We start from the raw sequence: 24,785 nt of genomic DNA on the forward strand, positions 1-24,785 counted from the left end.
TTTAGACAAGATACAGCATGTAATAACTGGAGAACACATGCCAGTACATAAAAATGTGACAGATTAGAACTACCAAATCTTCAAATTTATAGTATTGATATTTGTGAAATGCTGTCTCTAGGATAAAAAAAAAAAAAAAAAGAGGAGGCTACACATGCTGAGGAATAACTGAAAATTTGAACATGACAGGATTTGGTGAAAAGCAGAAGACAAGATTAAATGAGAAATGAAGGGCTATAAGATTTTAGGAGTGGATGAAGAACATATCAAGTATTGAAAGAACAGTAGAACAAAATGTAAAAACAAAATAATCATGAGGAATTTCTCCTCACACTAAGACTATAGGTACTGATAGAATGTACTATATACTTTAGAATACATTGCATATTTTCCCAAAAATCATAAATAATGTGGATATAATCCAAATATTATAATCATATTTTATTTGTATTCCATGTTTATATGGAATATATTAATATAATTGTCCTCAGGTCTTACTTTGAGATATATAAATTATTTATCCATTTTGTGCTCTCTGATTCAAACAAAAAATTTTGAGGTTGTTAAAATTTAATTCTGACAGAATGAAAACCACAATCACAGAAAACTAATCCAAATGATCACAAGGCTGGACCTCAGCCTTGTCTAACTCAATGAAACTATGAGACATGCTCTGTAGGGCGACCCAAGACATACAGGTCATGGTGGAGAGTTCTGAAATAACATGATCCACTGGAGAAAGGAATGGCAAACCACTTCAGTAGTCTTTCCTTGAGAACCCCATGAACAGTATGAAATGGCAAGAAGATAGGATACTGAAAGATGAACTCCCTAGAAGTAAAGTCCAGTACTATAAAGAACAATATTGCATAGAAACCTGGAATGTTAGGCCCATGAATCAAGGTATGTTGAAAGTGGTCAAATAAGAGATGGCAAGAGTAAACATTGACATTTAAGGAACCAGTGAGCTAAAATGGACTGGGATGGGTCACTTTAACTCAGATGACCATTATATCTACTACTGTGGGCAAAAATCCCTTAGGAGAAATGGAGTAGCCCTCATAGTCAACAAAAAGGCTGAAATGCAGTACTTGGATGCAATCTCAAAAATGACAGAATGATCAATGTTTCCAAGGCAAACCATTCATATAACAGTAATCCAAGTGTATGCTCCAACCAGTAATGCTGAAAAAGCTGAATTTGAATGGTTCTATGAATACCTATAAGACCTTCTAGAACTAACACACACACACACACACACACACACACATGTCTTGTTCATTATAGGGGACTCGAATGCAAATGTAGGAAGTCAAGAGATACCTGGAGTAACAGACAAATTTGGCCTTGGAGAACAAAATGAAACAGGGCAAATACTAACAGAGTATTGCCAAGAGAATGATCTGGTCATAGTAAACATACTCTTCCAACATCATGAGAGAAGACTTTACACGTGGACATCACCAGAGGGTCAATACTGAAATCAGATTGACCATATCCTTTGCAGCCAAAGGTGGAGAAGCTCTATATAGTCAGGAAAAAAAAAAAAAAAAAAGACCATGGGGCTGACTGTAACTCAGATCATGAACTCCTTATTGCAAAATACAGACTGAAATTGAAGAAAGTAGGGAAAACCACTAGACCATTAAGATATGACCCACATCAAATCCCTTATGATTATACAGTGGAAGTGACAGATTCAAAGGATTAGATCTCACAGACAGACTGCCTGAAGAACTATGGATGGAGTTTCAGATATTGTACCAGATGCAGTGATCAAGACCATCTCCAAGGAGTGAAAAATGTAAAAAGGCAAAATGGTTGTCTGAGAAGGCCTTACAAATAACTGACAAAAGAAGAGAAGTGAAGGCAAAGGAGAAAAGGAAAGACATACCTATTTGAGAGCAGAGTTCCAAAGAATAGCAAGGAGAGATTAAAAAAAAAAAAAAAGCCTTCCTCAGTGATCAATGCAAAGAAATAAAGAAAAAAACTAGAATAGGAAAGACTAAAGATCTCTTCAAGAAAATTAGAGATAGCAAGGGAACATTTCATGCAAAGATGGGCACAATAAAGGACAGAAACAGTATGGAAATGACAGAAGCAGAAGATATTAAGAAATGGTGGCAAGACTAGAGAAGAACTATACAAAAAATATCTTAATGACCCAGACAACCATGATGGAGTGATCACTCATCTACAATCAGACATCCTGGAATGCAAAGTCAAGTGGGCCTTAGGAAGCATCAGTACAAACAAAGCTAGTGGAGGTGATGGAATTCCAGTTGAACTATTTCAAATCCTAAAAGATGATGCTGTAAAAGTGCTGCACTCAATATGCCAGCAAATTGTGGCCACTCAGCAGTGGCCACAGAGCTGGAAAGGGTCAGTTTTCATTCCAATCCCAAAGAAAGGCAATGCCAAAGAATGCTCAAACTACCACACAATTGCACTCATCTCACATGCTATCAAAGTAATGCTCAAAATTCTCCAAGCCAGGCTTCAACAGTACGTGAACTGTGCACTTCCAGATGTTAAAGGTAGATTTAGAAAAGGCAGAGGAACCAGATGTCAAATTGCCAACAACTTCTGGATCACAGGCAAAGAAAGAGTTCCAGAAAATCATCTATTTCTGCTTTATTGACTATACCAAAGCCTTTGACTGGGTGGATCACAACAAACTGTGGAAAATTCTCCAAGAAATGGGAATATCAGACCACCTTACCTGCCTCCTGAGAAATCTGTATGCAGGTCAAGAAGCAACAGATAAAACTGATCATGGAACAACAGACTGATTCCTAATAGGAAAAGGAGTATATCAAGGCTGTATATTGTCACCCTGCTTATTTAACTTATATGCAGATTACATCATGTGAAATGCCGGGCTGGAGGAAGTACAAGCTGGAATCAAGATTGTCAGGAGAAATATCAATAACCTCAGATATGCAGATGACACCACCCTTATGACAGAAAGTGAAGAAGAACTAAAGAGCCTCTTGATGAAAGTGAAAGAGGAGAGTGAAAAAGTTGGCTTAAAACTCAATATTCAGAAAACTAAATCATGGTATCTGGTCCCCTCACTTCATGGCAAATAGATGGAGAAACAATGGAAACAGTGAGAGACTTTATTTTATTTTTTTTTGGCTCCAAAGTCACTGCAAATGGTGACTGCAGCCAATCAAATTAAAGGTGCTTGTTCCTTGAAAGAAAAGTTATGACCAGCCTTGACACCTTATTAAAAAGCAGAGACATTATTTTGCCAAGAAATGTCTGTCTAGTCAAAGCTATGGTTTTTACCATAGTCATGTATGGATGTGAGAGTTGGACCATAAAGAAATCCAAAAAATTGATGCTTTTGAACTGTGTTGTTGAAGAGTCTTGGGAGTCCCTTGGACTGCAAGAAGATCTAACCAGTCCATCCTAAAGGAAATCAGTCCTGAATATTCACTGGAAGGACTGATGCTGAAGCTGAAGCTCCAATGCTTTGGCCCCCTAACGCAAAGATCTGACTCTTCAGAAAACACACTGATGCTGGGAAAGATTTAAGGCAGGTAGAGAAGGGGACAACAGAGGATGAGATGTTGGATGGCATTACCAACTCAATGGACATGAGTCTGAGAAAGCTCCAGTCATTGGTGATGGACAGGGAAGCCTGGCGTGCTGCCATCCATTATGATGCAAATAGTTGCATATGACTGAGTGACTGAACTGAACTAAAATTTAATTATTTCTAATGAAAAGGACAGTCATGTATGTTTTTAAATAATTTTAACAGTTTTTAATGAAAGCTGTTGACAAGATGACTTTATTCCTGCATCTTCTCAATTGTTTCTTCCTTATATTTGCCCTTTTCTTTTCCTACTTGGTCAGATTTGGCTCTCCCTTCCAGGATCTTTATGCAGTCTTTGGTTTTAGTCTAGTGTTAACCACCTTGCTGGGGTGAATGCCCACATAGAGAGTTGTACTTAGCCTTCTCCTGCTGCATTTCTTCAGTGTAGTTGACACATTTCTTCGTGTAAACCTGGACTGCTTTGCTAATTTGCTGCCATTTGTAGTGCCCTCCTACAACTTGTACTTTCTGAACTTCATTATCCTTTTAGATGGGCAAGGACTGAACCTTGTACTTCTGTCTCAGCTCTTTAGAAAGAGGAGAAGACATAATTTTCCTGTGAATGTGGGAAGGCGCATTGAAATGTGTTTTTTGGTTCTTGCTTAGGTCAGAAATCACAAAGAGATTTGACTCTTCTGACCATTTGAATCTATGAAATGGAGCGTGAACAGAGTAAACCTCCTTCAAAATGAATGAAATCGGGCCCTATATCTAGAACCCAGAAAATGCACAGAACTTGGGTCCAAAAAATCTTCCAATGGCCAGTGAGGCCTGAAAGTTTTACCAAGAAAGTACGCCAAGACCATTCTTTAAGAAACTACTCTGCCCAGACTAGATTCCATCACCACAGACTTCCCTCCCCTTCAGCTCATCTCAGATTTCCAAGTGTCAAAACCCTCTTACCTCTGGCTGGTGGTGCTAGAAGAAAGGCCAAGACCACCCTGGCCCCTCTGTGGCTACCAAAACAGTACTGGGGCACTGGGGTCAAGAGGCAACATGGCCTGAATGGATGGCTGTGGATTGTATGCCTTGTCTCAGCAAATTCTTACCTGCTGGCCAGCCAGTCATGTACTTTTTTATTCTCACATACATGGTTCAAAATATAGAATAGCCACAAGAAATAGAATGAAAATCACCAGGAATAATTGTAAGATAAAGGTATTATTCTTAATTGTAAGTTATTATAAGAAATGTAGTTGATAAAATGTTTTATTTTTCATTATATGTCTTTTTGTCCTCTTATACACATTCAATATTGTATTTTACTCCTGTGTTATCTTCAGTAATTTAAAGGGGAAATTTAAGTGAAATTATACCAAAGATCTCAAAGTAAAAATCCAAAAGTAAAAATGAATCATTTTTTTTTTCTTAAACAAATGGAAAGAAAGATAGAATCACACATATGATAACACACAGTAATGAGCTCTCATGCTCTCACTCTGTGTCAATGACCAAAGCTGCCACTCAATTGTGCCTCCTCAGACACATAATTGCAGTAATTCTCTAGCAAATCCTGATGAGGAAGTTATCTTTATCCAGAGCTCTAGTGAGCATGTCGTGTTAAAATTAAAGCAGACAATGACCTTTATGTCTCAGTTCTCATTTCTCCAATAATTACCATTCTGAATCTGCACTTCAAGTAACAGATAAACAAGGTTGATTTAGGAAAACATAAAGAATCTTTCTGAAGTATTCTTTTTCCTCTGATAATAACTGTCTAGAGGACAAGCATGCATGCTTAGTCACTCAGTTGTGTCTGACTCTTTGCAAATGCAGGGACTGTAGTCTGCCAGGAACCTCTGTCCATGGGGTTATCCAGGCAAGAATACTGGAGCGGGTTGCTATTTCCTCCTCCAGAGAATCTTCCCCATCCAGAGATCGAACTTGAGTCTCCTGTGTCTCCTGTATTGGCAGGGAGATTCTTAACCACTGTGCTATCTGGGAAGTTCTACTATCTATACAGTTCTCATTCTTTTTATACCCACTAGCAATGGTCCACTTTTGATTCTCTCTCAATGATAGTTTCTTTTTATATAAAATTAATTTTATTTGTACCTCTATGCCTTTTCTCATGCCATTGCCTATAAGGACATTTCAATAATCCAAGTTATCACCTTTAAAGTACTCTATTAATCACTATTGCTTTAAATATCATGTTATGTAAAGTGTTGATCTGTGGTTCCATAGAATCCTGTACATATATCTATCTGTATTGCTCACAATACTATATGGAAATAAATCTCTTTGTGTGCTTTCCCCCTACATTTGAATTTCATAATAATAGACATTGCAAATTATTACATTCTATATTTTTTATATTTACTTATTTATTTTTATTTATTTTTTATTTTTTTAAATTTTATTTTATTTTTAAACTTTACAAATTGTATTAGTTTTGTATTTTGTCCTCAACAGTCTGGCTACCTTAGGAAAATTGCAAGAAATAAATTGGTATATTTGAAAATAAGCCAGGAAAGATAAACAAGAAAATAAAACTGGGACTTAGAATTTCAAATTATGGAATTCCTCAGATATTAATAGCCAGGACATGGAAGCAACCTAGATGTCCATCAGCAGATGAATGGATAAGAAAGCTGTGGTACATATACACAATGGAGTATTTACTCAGCCATTAAAAAGAATACATTTGAATCAGTTCTAATGAGGTGGATGAAACTGGAGCCTATTATACAGAGTGAAGTAAGCCATAAAGAAAAACACCAATACAGTATACTAATGCATATATATGGAATTTAGAAAGATGGTAAAATAACCCTGTGTACGAGACAGCAAAAGATACACTGATGTATAGAACAGTCTTTCAGACTCTGTGGGAGAGGGAGTGGGTGGGATGATTTGGGAGAATGGCATTGAAACATGTATATTATCATATATGAAACGAGTCACCAAGTCCAGGTTCGACGCACGATACTGGATGCTTGGGGCTGGTGCACTGGGACGACCCAGATGAATGGTATGGGGAGGGATGAGGGAGGAGTGAGGAGGGTTCATTGATGGGGAACCAGGTATACCTGTGGCGGATTCATGTTGATGTATGGCAAAACCAATACAATATTGTAAAGTTAAAAAATAAAATAAAATTAATTTAAAAAAAAGTGAACATCCTCTTTTCTTATACCTATTTCTTTATTTTAATTATCTAGACTTTGGCATAGAATGTGAAGCAAAGTAAACTTTATGAAAATTCGGTTCTATGTTGAACAAACCTATGCTCAAGTGAAAATGTGAGATTATAAATATATTGTTCCAGAAATAATTTAAATGTACCCTAATTGTTCACTGAGGCACTATTTACAATAACCAGAACATGAAAGCAGCAAAAATGGCCATTGACGGATGAATGGATAAAGACGTACATGTTATATATAATGGCATATTACTAAGCCATAAAAAAGAACAAAATAGTGTCATTTGCAGTGACATGGAGGGATCTAGAGATTGTCATACTGAGTGAAATAAGTCAGACAGAGAAAAGTAAATGTCCTATGATATCACATATATGTAGAATCTAAAAATATGTTACAAATGAATTTGTTTACAAAACAGAAAGAGATTCACAGGTGTAGAAAGCAAATATGATTACCAAGGGCAAAAGGAAGAAGGAGGGATAAATTGGGAGATTGGGATTGACATGCACACACTACTATATATAGAATTGACAACTAATAAGAACCTACTCTATAGTACAGGGAACTCTGTTCAATACTTGGTAATGACCTATATGGGAAAAGTTATCTTTAAAAAGTGGATATATATATATATATATATATATATATATATATATATATATAATTGATTCACTTTGCTGTACAGCAGAAACTTATACAACATTGTAAATCAACTATACTCTAATAAAAATTAATAAAGAAAAATTATATAATCTGACATTCTATTTATTCTTTGATATAGTTACTTTCAGGAAAGAAATATGTCTAAGTAAAATAATTCTCTAGGAATACATTAGAAAATGAAGACTGAAAAAGAAACCTGATAACACACATATACAAACAGACACACACATACATCTCACATAAATATTAGAGAATGTATTAGAGTTTCATTCAAATAATATTAGATTTATTTCTAATGTAAAAATATGCTAGCAGTTTGTGTTTGATGTGAGTGAATATGGAGGAGTAGGTAGTTCCAAAGGGGTTGTCCCTCTACAAACACAATCAAAGTGAATGAAAACTGTCAGTTACTTTTTTTTTAAGTCTTAATAAAAAAAAAGAAGAAGAAGAAGAAGTCAAAGGCTTATTTTTGTTGTTAGTCACTAAGTAATGTCTGACTCTTTTGCAACCCTGTGGACTATAGCCCACCAGGGTCCTCTGTCCATGAGATTTCCCAGGCAAGAATACTGGAATGGGTTGCCATTTCCTTCTCCAGGGGATCTTTCCATCTGAAGGATCAAACCTGCCTCTCCAATTGCAGGCAGATTCTTTACCACTGAGCCACCAGGGAAGCAACAAAGATGTATAGCAGCCAAGTTGGGGAGTTTTGAAGTACTTGCCTTTGTCCTACCTCTCTCCTGTCTCCAAGATGGTCTTAAAATGACAACCAGTATTCCAGTTTGGCATTCTGGTCCCTTACTCTGGAGGAAGGAAAGCTGATCTTGTTCTCAAATAGTTATTTTTATCTGTTTTAGTCTAACACTTACTTGTAGGAATGGTGAAAGCACTTGCCTCTGCTTCACCTGATCAAGAACTTTCTCAGGGCAGAAAAGTGGCTACACAGAGGGTATTTCTCAAAAACCATGGAAGGCAAGTAAAGAACCCACTGCTGCCTAGAGCACATGATTGCAATTTGAGGGACAATAAAAGACTGCCAAAAGCCTGAGAGGAAAATCTGTGGAGAAAGGGTCTTTGAAGAATTATAGAATTGAAAATATCACATGAGTATTGGGGAATATAGGAAGCCAAGTGCATAGGAAAGCCAAGTGCAAACCCAGGGGAAGGTTTTTGTTAAAAACAAAAAAACAAAAGAACCTGGGAAGACCGTAAACTTTTAGCTCAGGCTCTGCACAAATGAAATGAAGACTAAGCAAGGTTTGTAACTGGCCATCTAAGTGTTAAAGGAGTGTTGCAACACAGAGCCAATCTGCAAAGACTAAGAGAATTTGGGGTTTTATTTTTGTCTCTAAACATTCAAAGGCATCTGTCAAATCAGAAGATAAAAGAAGAGAGACTGCAGGCCACACATATCAATGAATACATTCTTTACAATCATACACTAGAAAACTCACTAAAAATCCAACCAATTACAAAGCAGAAAAAGCAAGAACAAGAAATTTTAAGGTGGCAGAAGAATCTAATCTCCAGAATTCACAAGTCATACTATTTACAGTGTTCAGGTTTCAACAAAAAAAATAATGAAGCATGTAAAAAAAAAAGTATGCCCCACACACAGGAAATTTAACCAAAATTGTCTCTGTGGGAAGCATAGACATTGGATTTACTAGAAACGGACTCTAAGTCTCTACTGTGTCAGTCACAGACTTAAATGGAGCTATGCACACAGCTAAAGGATATCATGCAATTCCGCAGGAATCATATGACATCAATAAAGACACAGAAACTATAAAAAACGAACTGAACCAAAAATCTGCAGCTGTAAAGAATAAAATGTACAAAATGGTGGCATAGGTTTTTCTCTCTACAAAGTAATAGGAAACAAAAAGTATCAGAATTTTTTAACTCTTGAAAAAAGTCAAAGGCTTATAGTAATCAAATAAATATCAAATCAAGAAGGAAACTTAAAAATAGTTGGAGCACTTTGAAATATTATTTAGTAAAATAAAAATCACTAGAGAATTTCAACAGGAGATTTAAGTAACACAAAAGTTTATATATAAGAGAGATCAATTGAGGCTATCCAGTCATAGGAGCAGAAACAGAAACTAATAGAGATTTAAAAAAAAGAAAGAAAGAAAAAGGTGAGATGTATGGAGGAAAAAACATACACACACACATACACACAGAGCAATAAAAGGCCTGTAAGACATCATCAAATTTACTGATATACGAAAAGTAGGAGTCTCAGTGGGAGAGGAGAAACTGACAGAGTATGTGAAGATACAATAGCTGAAAACTTCCCAAATGTGATGGAAGACATGATTTTACACAAAAAGGATACGTGATGATTTCCAAGAAAAATGAATAAAACAGTATCCACAATGAGATACATGATAATTGAACTGTCTAAAGAAAAAGAGAGCATCCTGAAATCAAAAGAAGAGAAGCTACTTATTATTAAAAAATTTGTTGCCAACATTAAGTGTAAATTTCTTAGCAAAAATTACGGAGCCAAGAAAGTTGTGGGGTGGCATTCCTAAACTGTGGAAAACTAACAATAACAACAAAATAGCTGAATGAATTCCATATCTGATGAACAAAATTTAAAAATCAACAAGAAATTAAAACAGTTTATAGCATATGGAACTATACTTAATATCTTGCAATCACTTGTTGTGAAAAATAATCTGAAAAAGAATATATATATATATATATACATATATACATATATATGTATATATCTATATATGGGCTTCCTTGGTAGCTCAGACAGTAAAGCATCTGCAGGAGCCCTGGGTTTGATCCCTGGGTCAGGAAGATCCTCTGGAAAGGAAACAGCAATCCAATCCGGTAATCATGCCTAGAAAATCCCATGGACCGAGGAGCCTGGATATATATATATCAGTTCGATTCAGTCACTCAGTTATGTCTGATTCTGTGTGACTCCATGGACTGCAGCAGAGCAGGATTCCCTGCGCAACACCAACTCCCGGAGCTTGCTCAAACTCATGCCCATATAGTTGGTGATGCCGTCCAATCATCTCATCCTCTGTCACTCCCTTCTCCTCCTGCCTTCAATCTTTCCCAGCATCAGGATCTTTTCCAGAGTCAGCTCTTCTCATCATGTAGCCAAAGTACTGTAGATTCACCTTCAGCATCAATCCTTCCAAAGACTATTCAGGACTGATTTACTTTAGAATTAACTAGCTTGATCTCCTTGCAGTCCAAGGGACTCTTAAGAGTCGTCTCCAACATCACAGTTCAAAGCATCAGTTCTTTGGTATTCAGCTTTTGTTATGGTCCAACTCTCACACCCATACGTGAGTACTGGAAAAACCATAGCTTTGACTAGATGGACCTTTGTTGGCAAAGTAATGTCTCTATTTTTTAATAGGCTGTCTAGGTTGGTCATAGCTTTTCTTCCAAGGAGCAAGAAGGAATCTTTTAATTTCATGGCTTTAGTCACCATCTGCAGTGATTTTGGAGCCTAAGAAAATAAAGTCTGTCACTGTTTCCCCATCTATTTGCCATAAAATGATGGGACTGGATGCCACGAGTTTTGTTTTTTGACTGTCGAGTTTTAAGCCAGCTTTTCCACTCTCCTCTTTCACTTTCATCAAGAGGCTCTTTAGTTCTTCTTCACTTTCTGTCATAAGGGTGGTGTCATATCTGCATATCTGAGGTTACTGATATTTCCCCCAGCAATCTTGATTCCAGCTTGTGCTACATCCAGCCCAGCATTTCGCATGATGCACTCTGTGTATAGTTAAATATGTGGGGTGACATACTTTTTTCCCAATTTTGAACCAGTCTGTTGTTCTATGTCCAGTTCTAACTGTTGCTTCTTGACCTGGATACAGATTTCTCAGGAGGCAGGCAAGGTGGTCTGGTATTCCTATCTCTTGAAGAATTTTCCACAGTTTGTTGTGATCCACACAGTCAAAGGCTTTGGCAGAGTCGATAAAGCAGAAATAGATGTTTTTCTGGAACTCTCTTGCTTTGTCTATGATCTAACAGATGTGGCGATTTGATTTCTGGTTCCTCTGCCTTTTCTAAATCCAGCTTGAATATCTGGAATTTCTCAGTTCATGAACTGTTGAAGCCTTGCTTGGAGAATTTTGAACACTAGTTTCCTAGCTTGGGAGATGAGTACAATTGTGCAGTAGTTTGAACATTCATTGGCATTGCCTGTCTTTGGGGTTGGAATGAAAACTGACCTTTTCTAGTCCTGTGGCCACTGCTGAGTTTTCCAAATTTGCTGGCATATTGAGTGCAGCCCTTTCACAGCATCATCTTTTAGGACTTGAAATAGGTCAGCTCAAATTCCATCACCTCCACTAGCCACTTCTTAAGGCCCAGCTGACTTCTGACTCCAGGATGTCTGGCTGTAGGTGAGTGATTACACCATCATGGTTATCTGGGTCATTAAGATCTTTTTGTATAGTCCTTCTATGTTCTTGCCACCTCTTCTTGATACTTTCTGCTTCTGTTAGGTCCATTCCATTTCTGTCCTTTATTGTGCCCATCTTTGTATGAAATGTTCCCTTGGTATCTCTGATTTTCTTGAGAGATCTCTACTCTTTCCCATTCTAATTTTTCCCTCTATTTCTTTGCATTGATCACTGAGGAATTGATCTTTCTTCTCTCTCCTTGCTGTTCTTTGAAACTCTACATTCAGATGGGTATATCTTTCTTTTTATCCTTTACCTTTACCCTCTCTTCTTTTCTCCATTTTTTATAAACCCTCCTCAGACATCACTTGCCAGTCTAGGTTCGATGCACGATACTGGATGCTTGGGGCTAGTGCACTGGGACGACCCAGAGGGATGATATGGAGAGGGAGGAGGGTTCAGGATGGGGAACACATGTATACCTGTGGCGGATTCATTTTGATATTTGGCAAAACTAATACAATATTGTAAAGTTTAAAATTAAAATAAAATTGAAAAAATAAATAAATAAAAGATTAAAAAAAAAATTCCAGATAACAAAAGTTTAAAGAATTAGTTGTTTGTAGACCTATCATGGTGGGCTGCTGTCTATGGGGTTGCACAGAGTCGGACACAACTGAAGTGACTTAGCAGCAGCAGCAGCAGCAGCAGCAGCAGACCTATCATACAAGAATGCAAAAGGGAGCCTTTAGGGTATAAATACAAGTACACTTTATGGTAACTTGAAGCCATACAAAGAAGTAAAGAATACTGGCAGAGAAAATTACATAACTAAGTCAAAATCAATCATTATAATATTTCTTGTTTAAAATCGCTCCACTTGTACCTATATGATTTAAAGGACCAATGGATAAAATAGATATAAACTTATTTTAATGGGTATATAATGTATAAATATGTAATTCATGATGACAAAAAAAAGTCAAGAATCATGCATTTGTATAAAGTTCAGTTTTCATATACCACTGAAGCTAGGGTGCTATTAAACCAAATAATTTATTATAAATGTAAGAAGATAATTGTAATCTCTAACATAGCCACTAGAAAATAATTTTAATATATATATGAAAGGAAATGAAAAACAAAATTGTACACTACACAAATAAACACAAAAGGATAAAATAATTAAGGAATTGGAAAGCAACAAATTATATGATATATATAGAAAACCAATAGCAAAAGGGCAGAAGTATTTCCATATCAGTGATTAAATGTAAAGGATAAAAATCTCCAATATAAGGCAGAGATTATTGAAATGGATTAAAAAACAAAATAAGCATGGCCTGACTATTTTCTGTGTTCAAATGACCCATATTTTATTTAAAGACACAAAATAAATGGAAAGTGAAAGGTTGAAAAACAATATTACATACAAATAGTAACTGAATGAGAGCCAGACAGGCTATACTAGTATCATAAGAAGTAGAATTAAGGACAACATACATTTATAAAGGTGTCAATTTATCAAAAATATATGACAAGTATATATGTATCTAATAACAAAAAGATACTCGAGAATTGCAAGTTTTGAGTTTTGAATTTTGAAATTCCCGTCAGTCAATGCTTTATATTTTATCCATATCAATTGTTTGAAAATATAAATATTTTTGAGTGATAAAATAAACATTTTTTTCTGTTACATTTCTTAGTATTTTAAATACAAGCAAACCAAATGAAATAAAAGTGCTGTGGCTGAACATTTTGTAGAGAGTGTGCCCAAAACAAAAATTTATATGCTGAAGCCCTGTCTCCCATTATGATTGTATTTGGACATAATGCCTTGAAGGTAGTAATTAAATGAAAGAGGTCAAAGGGTGGAGCCCCTAATCTAATAGCATTGGTGTCATATAAGAAGAGGGAGAGACATCATGAGCACACACTTAGCAAAGGCTATATGTCATTACAGTAAAAAGTGTCTTTAAGCCAAGGCGAGAAGTGGTATCAGAAATCAATATTGCCAGCACCTTAATCTTAGATTTCCAGCTTCCAGAATTATGAGAAAATACATTTCTCTTGTGTAAGTCAGTCTGTGGCATTTGTATGCATTTTTTCCTTAGTCCTGGTATGGATAATATGTATATCTTTATGGTTAATATGTATGCCATACATAAATTCCTTATTAATATAATTAAAAACTTTTAAGAGGTTGGTTGGTTGATTTAATCAAGTGAAATTTTGTGTAAATTTTTTTTCATGAAAGTTTCAATCCAAATGTATAGCTTTAACTTATTGGAATTATGAACAGTATTAACATCAAATTTATTCCATTTTAAAGAAAACATTGAATATAGGTCATAATTCTCTTATAGCCATCTGAAATTTGCTTGCTAATATTTTGTAAGACAATATATATATTCATAAATATGACTTAGTTTAATTATTTTAGAGTTATTCAGCTTAGAATTAAGATTGCTTAAAATTAATGCTGCAAAGAACAACACAGCATAGGTACCTGAAATGTTAGGTCCATGAATCAAGGTATGTTGGAAGTGGTCAAACAGGAGATGGTGAGAGTGAATATCAACATTTTAGGAATCAGTGAAATAAAATGCACTGGAGAAAAAATTTAGTTGAGATAATCATTATATCTATTACAGTGGGCAAGAATCCCTTAGAAGAAATGGAGTAGCCCTCATAGTCAACAAAAGAGTTCAAAGTGCAGAACTTGGGTGCAAGCACAAAAATTACAGAATGATCTCTGTTCAGTTCCAAAGCAAACCATTAAATATCACACTAATCCAAGTCTATGGCAAAACCATAAATGCCAAAGAAGCTGAAGTTGAACGGTTCTATGATGACCTGCAAGATCTTCCATAACTAAAACCAAAAATAAGATGTCCTTTTCATCATAGGGGCCTGGAATGCAAACATAGAAATATAAGGCATACCTGGTGTAACAGGCATGTTTGGCTTTGGAGTACAAAATGAAGCAGGTCAAAGGCTAACAGAATTTTGCCAAGAGAATGCACTGGTCGCAGCAAGCACCCTCTTCACACAAGAGACAACTCTACACATGGACATCACCAGATAGTTAATAACAAAATCAGATTGATTATATTATTTGCAGTCAAAGATGGAGAAGCTCTACGCTGTCAGCAAAAACAAGACCAGGGGCTGACTCTGACTCAAATCATGAACTCCTTACTGCAAATTTCAGACTTAAATTGAAGAAAGTAGGGGAAAACACTAGATTATTCATGTGTGACCTAAATCAAATCCCTTGGAGATAACATAGTGGAAGTGACAAACAGATTCAAGGGATTAGATCTGATAGACAGAGTGCCTGAAGACCTATGGATGGAGGTTCAGGATATTGTATAGGAGGCAGTGATTAAGACAATCCACAAGAAAAAGAAATGCAAAAAGGCAAAATGGTTGTCTGAGGAGGCCTTAAAAAATATCTGAGAAAAGAGAACTAAAGGCAGAGGAGAAAAGGAAAGATATACCCATCTGAATGAAGAGTTTCAAAGAATAAGGAGAGATAGGAAAGACTTCCTCAGTGATCAATGCAAAGAAATAGAGGGAAACAATAGAATGGGAAAGACTAGAGATCTTTTCAAGAAAATTAGAGTTACGAAGGGAATATTTCATGCAAAGATGGGCACAATAAATGATAGAAACAGTATGGACCTAACAGAAGTAGAAGATATTAAGAAGAGGTGGCAAGAATGCACAGAAATACTATACAAAAAATATCTTCATGACCCAGATAACCATGATGATGTGATCACTCACCTAGAGCCAGACATCCTGGAGTGCAAAGTCAAGTGGGCCTTAGGAAACATCACTATGAACAAAGCTAGTGGCGGTTATGGAATTCAAGCTAAGCTGTTTCAAATCCTAGAAGATGGTGCTGTGAAAGTGTTGCACTCAATATGCCAGAAAATTTGCAAAACTCAGCAGTGACAAGACTGGAAAAGGTGAGGTTTCATTCCAGTCCCAAAGAAAGGCAATGGCAAAGAATATTCAAACTATCGCACAATTGCACTAATCTCACATGCTAGCAAAGTAATGTCAAAATTCTCCAAGCTAGGCTTTAATATTCTGTAAACTGAGATTTTCCAAATGTTCAAGCTGGACTTAGAAAAGGCAGAAAAACCAGAGATCAAATTGCTAACATCCACTGGACCATAGAGAAAGCAATAGAGTTCCAGAAAAACATCTACTTCTGCTTTATTGGCTATGCCAAAGCCTTTGACTGCGTGGATCACAACAAACTGTGGAAAATTCTTCAAAAGATGGGAAAATCAGACCACCTTACCTGCCTCCTGAGAAATCTGTATGCACGTCAAGAAGCAACAGGTAGAACCGGACATGGAAAAACAGCCTGGTTCCAAATTGGGAAAGGAGTATGTCAATGATGTATATTGTCACCCTGCTCATTTAACTTATATGAAGATTACATCATGTGAAATGCCAGGCTGGATGAAGCACAAGCTGGAATCAAGATTGTCCGTAGAAATATCAATAACCTCAGATATGCAGATGACATTGCCCTTATGGCAGAAAGCAGAGAACTAAAGAATCTCTTGATGAAAGGGAAAAATGAGGGGAAAAAGCTGGTTTAAAACTCAACATTCAAAAAAAGAAGATCATGTCATCTGGTCCTATCACATCATGAAAAATAGATGGGGAAACATTGGAAACTGTGACAGACTTTACTTTCTTGGGCTCCGAAGTCACTGCAGATGGTGACTAAAGCCATGAAATTAAGACACTTGCTTCTTGGAAGAAAACCTATGACCAACTAGATAGCATATTAAAAAGCAGAGACATTACTTTGCCAACAAAGGTCCATCTAGTCAATGCTGTTTTTTCTAGTAGTGAGGTATGGATGTGAGAGTTGGACCATAAAAAAGCTGAGCACCAAAAAATTGATGCTTTTGAACTGTCATGTTGGAGAAGACTCTTGGGAGTCCCTTGGACTGCAAGGAGATCAAACGAGTCAACCCTAAAGAAAATTAATCCAGAATGTTCATTGGGACTGATGCTGAAGCTGAAACTCCAATACTTTGGCCACCTGATGCAAAGAACTGACTGTATGGAAAAGACCCTGATGTTGGGAAAGATTGAAGGCAGGAGGAGTAGGGGATGACAGAGGATGAAATGGTTGGATGACATCACTGACTCTATGGACATGAGTTTGAGCAAGCTCCAAGTGTTGGTGATGGACAGGAAAGCCTGGCATGCTGAAGTCCACTGGGTCCCAAAGGGTTGGACACAGCTGAGTGGCTGAACTGAACTGAAACTTAATGCAGCCTATATTTTTCCATGATGTGTCTGCTTTATAAAATGAAAAATTGTTATTTATCATAGAAATAAGGAAGAGTCCATAAACTTAATTTGAATTTTACTAACTTTTAGAAACCATTATTTGTGCTTTTGTTTTCTTAATTTTTGATTTGATGACTATTTACTCTGAATATTGAGTCATTAAGTTATCTGTACTTAATTGGATTAATTTTATGAAATTCTGGCTCTGCTTGAGTATAATTTCTTATAAGGCTTTCAAATTCATTGACTCACCATCACACATCTAGTCATACACATACGAACACATGTACACCCACAGTTGCACACATACATTTTAGCTATTCCATTTTAGTTATTCTTTTTCTCTTTTCAACGTTGTATAGATTTATCAGTAATCATTTCATCTTTTTTAAAGCTATTGGTTCCTGAATTATTTAATCCATTTTACAGATTTTATTTGCTTTCTTTTTGTGTATTAATTTCCATATATAATTTAACTATATTTCTTTTATTTATTTGAAGCAAATTATTAGTTAACTTAAAAAAATTTGTGGACTATTTAACAAACTAGGTCTCTTCATCTCTGAGCATAGCTTTAGGTTTCAATTTTGATTTAAACATTATTTGTTATATATTTTGTACATTTCTTTTATTAACTTATTATTGTGTCTTATATTTTATACTTCTAGTATTAAATTTTGATTTTTATTTATGTATGTATGTTGTGTATTTACTAGGCATTAATGTAACTGACAAGTGATATTACTTGAGCAATATATTTTATAGGAACTTTCTTCAAGTTTTCTCACTAACCCAAAATATAAAATTATTTAAACATACTCATAGATACTGACATCACCCACATGTATTTTATCTCTAGTATTGTTTGCTATTTTGGTAGCTAAATGTTGGAAATAGATGCCAGGGGCCCATTTGTTTTCTGGAGATCGTTTCAAGGCATCACAATAACAGAGGTTGAAACAATCTTAGGGTGTTTAGGGTCTCTGGTACCTAGAGCTCTTGGTTTGTACGTATTATTTCCAAAAGTTAATGTGAATTAAAGAAAAGACCTTTTTTCTACATTAATGCTATGAACTCTTGGTACCAACCACAGGCACCAAAAAAAAAAAAGTCTTTATTTTCTATATCCTGGACTTCTTCAAAGTACATTTACACTTTCACAAAACTTCTAGAATACAATAAATATCAATGAATGTAGCAAATTTTTAAATGTGCCTCTAGAAACAATCTAGTATATGAACAGGTATTTCGACCTTAAAAGTCAACTCGCCTCCCCCAAATCAGCTCAAAATCATATGATAAGTTATAAGAATTTAGGTTATATGAGACTTTAATCATCTCCTAGTTTTTAGATTTTCCTATAGAGTTAAGTCTAATACCAGTCAATCAGTTTGAACTATGCAGAATCAGTCATTTTATCAAATCAGAAGAGTCTAGACTTGCAAGCTTAATTTTGTATATCACTGACCAAATGAGAGACCATAAAGTAACTTAGGGCCATACCATTTAAGATATTTACTACTATACCACAGTTACATATTTTCATGTTAAAGAATGAAAAGGGTTAAGTAAGTCCCAGGCATGTTCTCTAATGGGTAGTAAACTAAAATTAAGACCACCTTGAAAAGAGTCCAAGTCTTTAAACCACCATTTTTTAAAGTTTATCAACACCAAGGAGAAGACCGGATTGTGTCAGTTTTATGTTCTACAAGTAGAGTACATTCCAATATGTCTCACAGCAAATTTTGAGAAGGGCTGCACAGAGTTCAAGTTGTAAACCAAAATCTTACATCTGTATCTTTTAATAATCATGGATTAACTGTAATGAGGAAAGATTGCCTACTTAAACCACTAGATAGGTTTTCTTAATCTTTGAATGTTAATCACATTTCAACCATTACCTTTTCTTTTACCCAGACTACCTCCTAGATAACTTTGGCTAATTTTTTTCCTTTACTATGTTTCAGTATATAAACAGTCAAGGAAGGCTTAAATGAATAACTGAAATTAGCAGCAGGAACTAGAGAAGGGGTAGAATGCTTCCAAAGTCTACCATGTATCATCTTACACGACACCACTTGGTTAGGAACTTACACAAGAGCAAGATTTTCAATACTGTTAAAATATTGATGTATTTTACAAAAGGAGTTATTATAAAAAGTCAGTAATTGAGAAGGCATAACACTAGTTTCAGAATAAGGAAATAAAACAGTGGTCAAAACACTTAAATATGTGAACACATTAACCATTTAGTATTTCACATAATTTCATTCTTCTGTATATTATCTCATTTTCCTTATTTCATTGACAAGTCAAACTCATGTAGAGTTATGTAAAACATCCACATGCATTTCTTTCCCTTTACATAAAATTTTAATGTGATCTTGGCTTGTTCTATTTGGCACCTGGTGAGTCTAAATTACTTTTATTTTTAATTACAGTTTTGGACTTTGGCATCTTCTTTAAAATTTTGATCTAAATAACTTTTAAATAATTCTTTTCACTTCTTTTTTGACTTTCGTCACCTTGACAATATTTGAACCAAAGAAAAATCACAAAGCATGCAAAATAAATATCATCAGATATTAAATTAAGAATTATAGCAGATAATATAAAAAACTTTTTAAATGCTCTAATAAAAATAATTAAATACTTTATCTCAAAATGATAATACATTTACAGTGAAACTCTTTCAATTACAATACTAAAAGAAGAAAAATAAGATGACTGTGTTGCTTTTTATTCTCAAGTACCATAATCAAAAGTTGTGAGAAAAAAAAGCTAATAGTTTAAACAGTCAACATACATTGCACAAATGTGAAGTCAGAACTGAGTCTCAAGTGTGATGAAAATTCATAAAACCAAAATATAACACAACAAACTTCCAAACCAGAAGTTACATTTAGCACTGCAAACCTATACGTGTGTGCATTTGTTTGCAATAACATATATATTTTTCCTTAACACATTTATGCATATTTTTCCCAGTAGTAATAGAAAACTTTCTTAATATTATACAGAAGATGTTTGTCAAAATCAACATATAGAATTGTTTCAATGAATTTTAAAAAAATATAGCTGAGTATATTTCAGCCTATTTCAGTCCCATGAAAAGACTTAAATTATAGTCATTTCAAGACAATGCATTCTATTAATATTTTGGCTTTATAAGAAAATCTAAGTCATCTTCTAGAATATTGATTATACTATAATGCCCATACCATACTAAATCCCCCACACAAATATACACACATAACAATACAAGACTGCAAGACTTTGAAGGTCATTCCCTTACAAATATTAAATTTAATATCTTTATGTATCAGTTTTGAGATCTTTTTAATTCTTGTTATCCTTATCATGATAAAGTAAAACACTATTTTACTATCCAAGTATAGATAAAAATGAAGGGATGCATGAGTCATTTTGGTAAACACTGACAATTTGATAGACTATAGGTCCAAAAATATGAAAATATTTACCACTTTAAAAATAATAGAATTGCCAAATTATCCACTTACCAATTTCATTTCACAGGATGTTAGAGAACAACAGTATTTTTTTTATGAATTAGTCTGAAAAAAAAGAGAGGAATATAAGCCAAAAAGAAAGATACTGGCCCACTGGGATTCTAAAAATAACATAGCAGGCATTTCCTGATGAACACCAGCAAACTGCTCCTGACAATTCAGATTTATATATAAAAATACTAATTAGAATACTTTCTGTAAATTAGGTAATTTTAACACTGACACCAAATCTCCAATCTGTTTCCCCAAAAGACAACTAAAATAGCAAAGAGGCAAACAGACACACGTATATCCAAAAAGCAATCTACTGTGCTTTCTCTAGTATCAATATGCTCTTAACAACTGCTTTGTGTATTTATTACATTTCTCTCTTAATTTTTCTCTTCTCCACAATTTTATTCAGCACATTTGAGTCTTGTGATACTCACTATACACAGACAAAAGTATGGATTAAATATAGGAGGCAAGGTGGAGATACATTCTGATACACACAGTTGCAAAAATCATGACACAGAGTATGATACTGTGATGCTTTTCTTAAAGTCAACAACATCCAAGACAGACAAACCTTTGAGGATACACAATTAGTTTCTCAAATAGCTCCATACAATTATCAGTTGTTATCAACAGAATTTAGAATACAATTCTAGAGTTTTTGTCCATACATAGTTAATATTAATATTTCATTAATACAATGAGACAAAATATAAATGCTTTCATGTAAGCGTTAGTCAGAAACACTGAACTGAGAGTCATGTATGGTTTATGATATACTGTTGGGGCTTCTTGGGTGGCTTAGCTGGTAAAGAATCCACCTGAAATACAGGAGACCCCAGTTTGAATCCTGGGTTGGGAAGTTCCCATGGTGAAGGGATAGAATACCCACTCCAGTATTCTTGGTCTTCCCTAGTGGCTCAGACAATAAAGAATCTGCCTGCAATGTGGGAGACCTGGGTTCGATCCCTGGGTTGGGAAGATCCCTTGGAGGAGAACATGGCCACCCACTCCAATATTCTTGCCTGGAGAATCCCTATGGACAGTGGAGACTGGTGGCTACAGTCCATGGGTTACAAAGAGTTGGACATGCTTGTACGTGATATACTGTTACAAAAATTCAAATATTAGTCCACTGGATTAAATATTAAAACAGAAGGAAATTTTGGTCTACTCATATCTGCTCAAGGATTTGAAACTAACAGTGCATACATACACCACATTGAGAAAACAAAATAATAGAATAGAAAATTAAAGCCTTGCTAAAGGACAAAAAAGTCAACAAATATTAATTAATGCTTGGATCTCAAGCATATATTTGTCAATGATGTCAAAGATATATTTCATTTTGCATACAGTGATAGAAATACTGCTAGCTACCTGCCTCTATTCAGGCTTAACATCTTCTGAAATAATACTTACAAATATTTGTTTTGCAAAGTAATTATTAGGAGCATGTCTCATAAATATGTTTATATTTTGTAAAGTTTCCCTCTTCAAATCAGACCATCTGGGATAAGATACTGTATCACATTATATTAATAAACTGTGAATTTATCATGCCTTTGTTACATAGCCTATAATTCAAATAAAAGCATGTACTCTCAAGGTGTTTTGAATATTAAATTATTAATTTTTAATTAGCTAAAAAGGTTCTGGTTTATAATCCAACAGGATAATAAGCTTCAAAAAATATTATCCCCAATGCATTTTCCCTATTCCATTTTGGCTATGCTTGACTTAGAAGTTTACAGAAAATTTCATAATTTGTTCTACTGAAAGTAAATTATCATTTATTATTATTCTTGTAAACTTGTTTGAAACACCATATCTATTTTTATGTCAATGTATATATGTCTTTTTGGTTTCCAATGTAAGAAATAAAAGCTTTTTTTGTTGTCATTACAGACAGTTTTCTATGATAAATTAAGAAAAATACTTACTTTTCCCCAAACTCATTCGAAGTACACCGTTAATGGAATTAATTTTTCAATTGTTGCACAGATTTTTTTTTTTTCAAGAACAACAGATGGACTTTCAGTTTCCAGTTCTGCTATAAATAGCTTGGAAATCATCACACTACCCTAACAGGTAAAATACTGAACAGACTGGAAATCAACAACTCTTCTTCGATAAAAAGACAAACACAGGAAAAACTACTACCTTCAGGACAGGAGAGACAGACAGGCAAATGAACAGAGGCAGGCATGAGGCACGTCTTACTAGAGCAGAATCTAGGGAGATGAACCACTGCAGGAATCAGAGCCAACATAGGAAAATCTGTACTGTAATTGGTGAATTGCTGGAGGCTGACTGCAGACAAGTCTCAGAGCTACAAACAGCACAAGATGGTGAAATTTACCTCCAGGAGCTTAGCCAGGTTCTCATTGCAAGTATCAGAGAAAAATCCTTTCCAGTTTCTGTCATGAAGCTGAGGAAAGGAACCATTTTGAGAGATGCCAGAACATTCTGTCTGGTTAATAAGGCCTGTTTGCAGGAGAAACTAGTTAACCAGAGCCTAATCCTCTGAGAGTTTGATCAGACCTAAACTGATTTGGAGGGTCTTTCCTGGTGGTTTAGCAGTAAAGAATCCACCTGCCAATACTAGAGACATAGATTCAATCTCTGGGTGGGGAAGACCCCCCAGAGAAGGAAATGGCAACCCAGTCCAGTATTCTTGCCTGGGAAATCACATGGATCAAGCAGCCCTGCAGGCTATAGTCCATGGGGTCACAAAGAATCGGACACGACTTACTAACTAGGACTACAGGATGCTTTCTCTCCTCTCATACCTCATTACCACTTTACTAAAGGTCTATTTACAGAAGTTTCTTTTGACCAGTACATCACATCTGGCTATCATGAAAAAAATACAATACATATTAAAAGGCAAAAAAAAAAATTAAAGAGACAGAGCAAGCATCAGAACCAGGCATGGCAGGGGTACTGATATGATTAGACTGTGAATATGCTAAACACTCTAATGGATAGAGCAGATGCATGCAAAAACAGATAAAAGGGAGAAAATAATAGCAAATGAAGCAACTGACAAACAACTAATCTCAAAAATATACAAGCAACTCCTACAGCTCAACTCTAGAAAAATAAATGACCAAATCAAAAAATGGGCCAAAGATCTAAATAGACATTTCTCCAAAGAAGACATACAGATGGCTAACAAACACATGAAAAGATGCTCAACATCACTCATTATCAGAGAAATGCAAATCAAAACCACTATGAGATACCATTTCACACCAGTCAGAATGGCTACGATCCAAAAGTCTACAAATAATAAATGCTGGAGAGGGTGTGGAGAAAAGGGAACCCTCTTACACTGTTGGTGGGAATGCAAACTAGTACAGCCACTATGGAGAACAGTGTGGCGATTCCTTAAAAAACTGGAAATAGAACTGCCTTATGATCCAGCAATCCCACTGCTGGGCATACACACTGAGGAAACCAGAAGGGAAAGAGACACGTGTACCCCAATGTTCATCGCAGCACTGTTTATAATAGCCAGGATATGGAAACAACCTGGATGTCCATCAGCAGATGAATGGATAAGAAAGTAGTGGTACATATACACAATGGAGTATTACTCAGCCATTAAAAAGAATTCATTTGAATCAGTTCTAATGAGGTGGATGAAACTGGAGCCTATTATACAGAGTGAAGTAAGCCAGAAGGACAAACACCAATACAGTATACTAATGCATATATATGGAATTTAGAAAGATGGTAATGATAACCCTGTATACGAGACAGCAAAAGAGACACTGATGTATAGAACAGGTTTATGGACTCTGTGGGAGAGGGAGAGGGTGGGAAGATTTGGGAGAATGGCATTGAAACATGTGAAATGTCATGTATGAAACGAGATGCCAGTCCAGGTTCAATGCACGATGCTGGATGCTTGGGGCTGGTGCACTGGGACGACCCAGAGGGATGGTATGGGGAGGGAGGAGGGAGGAGGGTTCAGGATGGGGAACAAATTTAATTTTTTAAATTAAAATTGAATAAAAAAAATAATAAAAAAAAAATATATATATAAGCAGGGGAATGGAAATTATAAGAACAGACCCAAAATAAATGACAGAGATAGAAAAAAAGAGGG

At 35.4% G+C, this 24,785-nt stretch overlaps 1 pseudogene; it reads right to left on the reverse strand.

Moving 5' to 3' along the window:
- Positions 1-3,802: 3,802 nt before the first annotated feature.
- LOC100335602 (large ribosomal subunit protein uL24-like) overlaps positions 3,803-24,785 on the reverse strand; it is a 36,563-nt pseudogene continuing 15,580 nt past the window's right edge.

Source organism: Bos taurus, chromosome 16, assembly GCF_002263795.3.
Source record: "Bos taurus isolate L1 Dominette 01449 registration number 42190680 breed Hereford chromosome 16, ARS-UCD2.0, whole genome shotgun sequence".
NCBI classification, from domain to species: Eukaryota; Metazoa; Chordata; class Mammalia; order Artiodactyla; family Bovidae; genus Bos; species Bos taurus.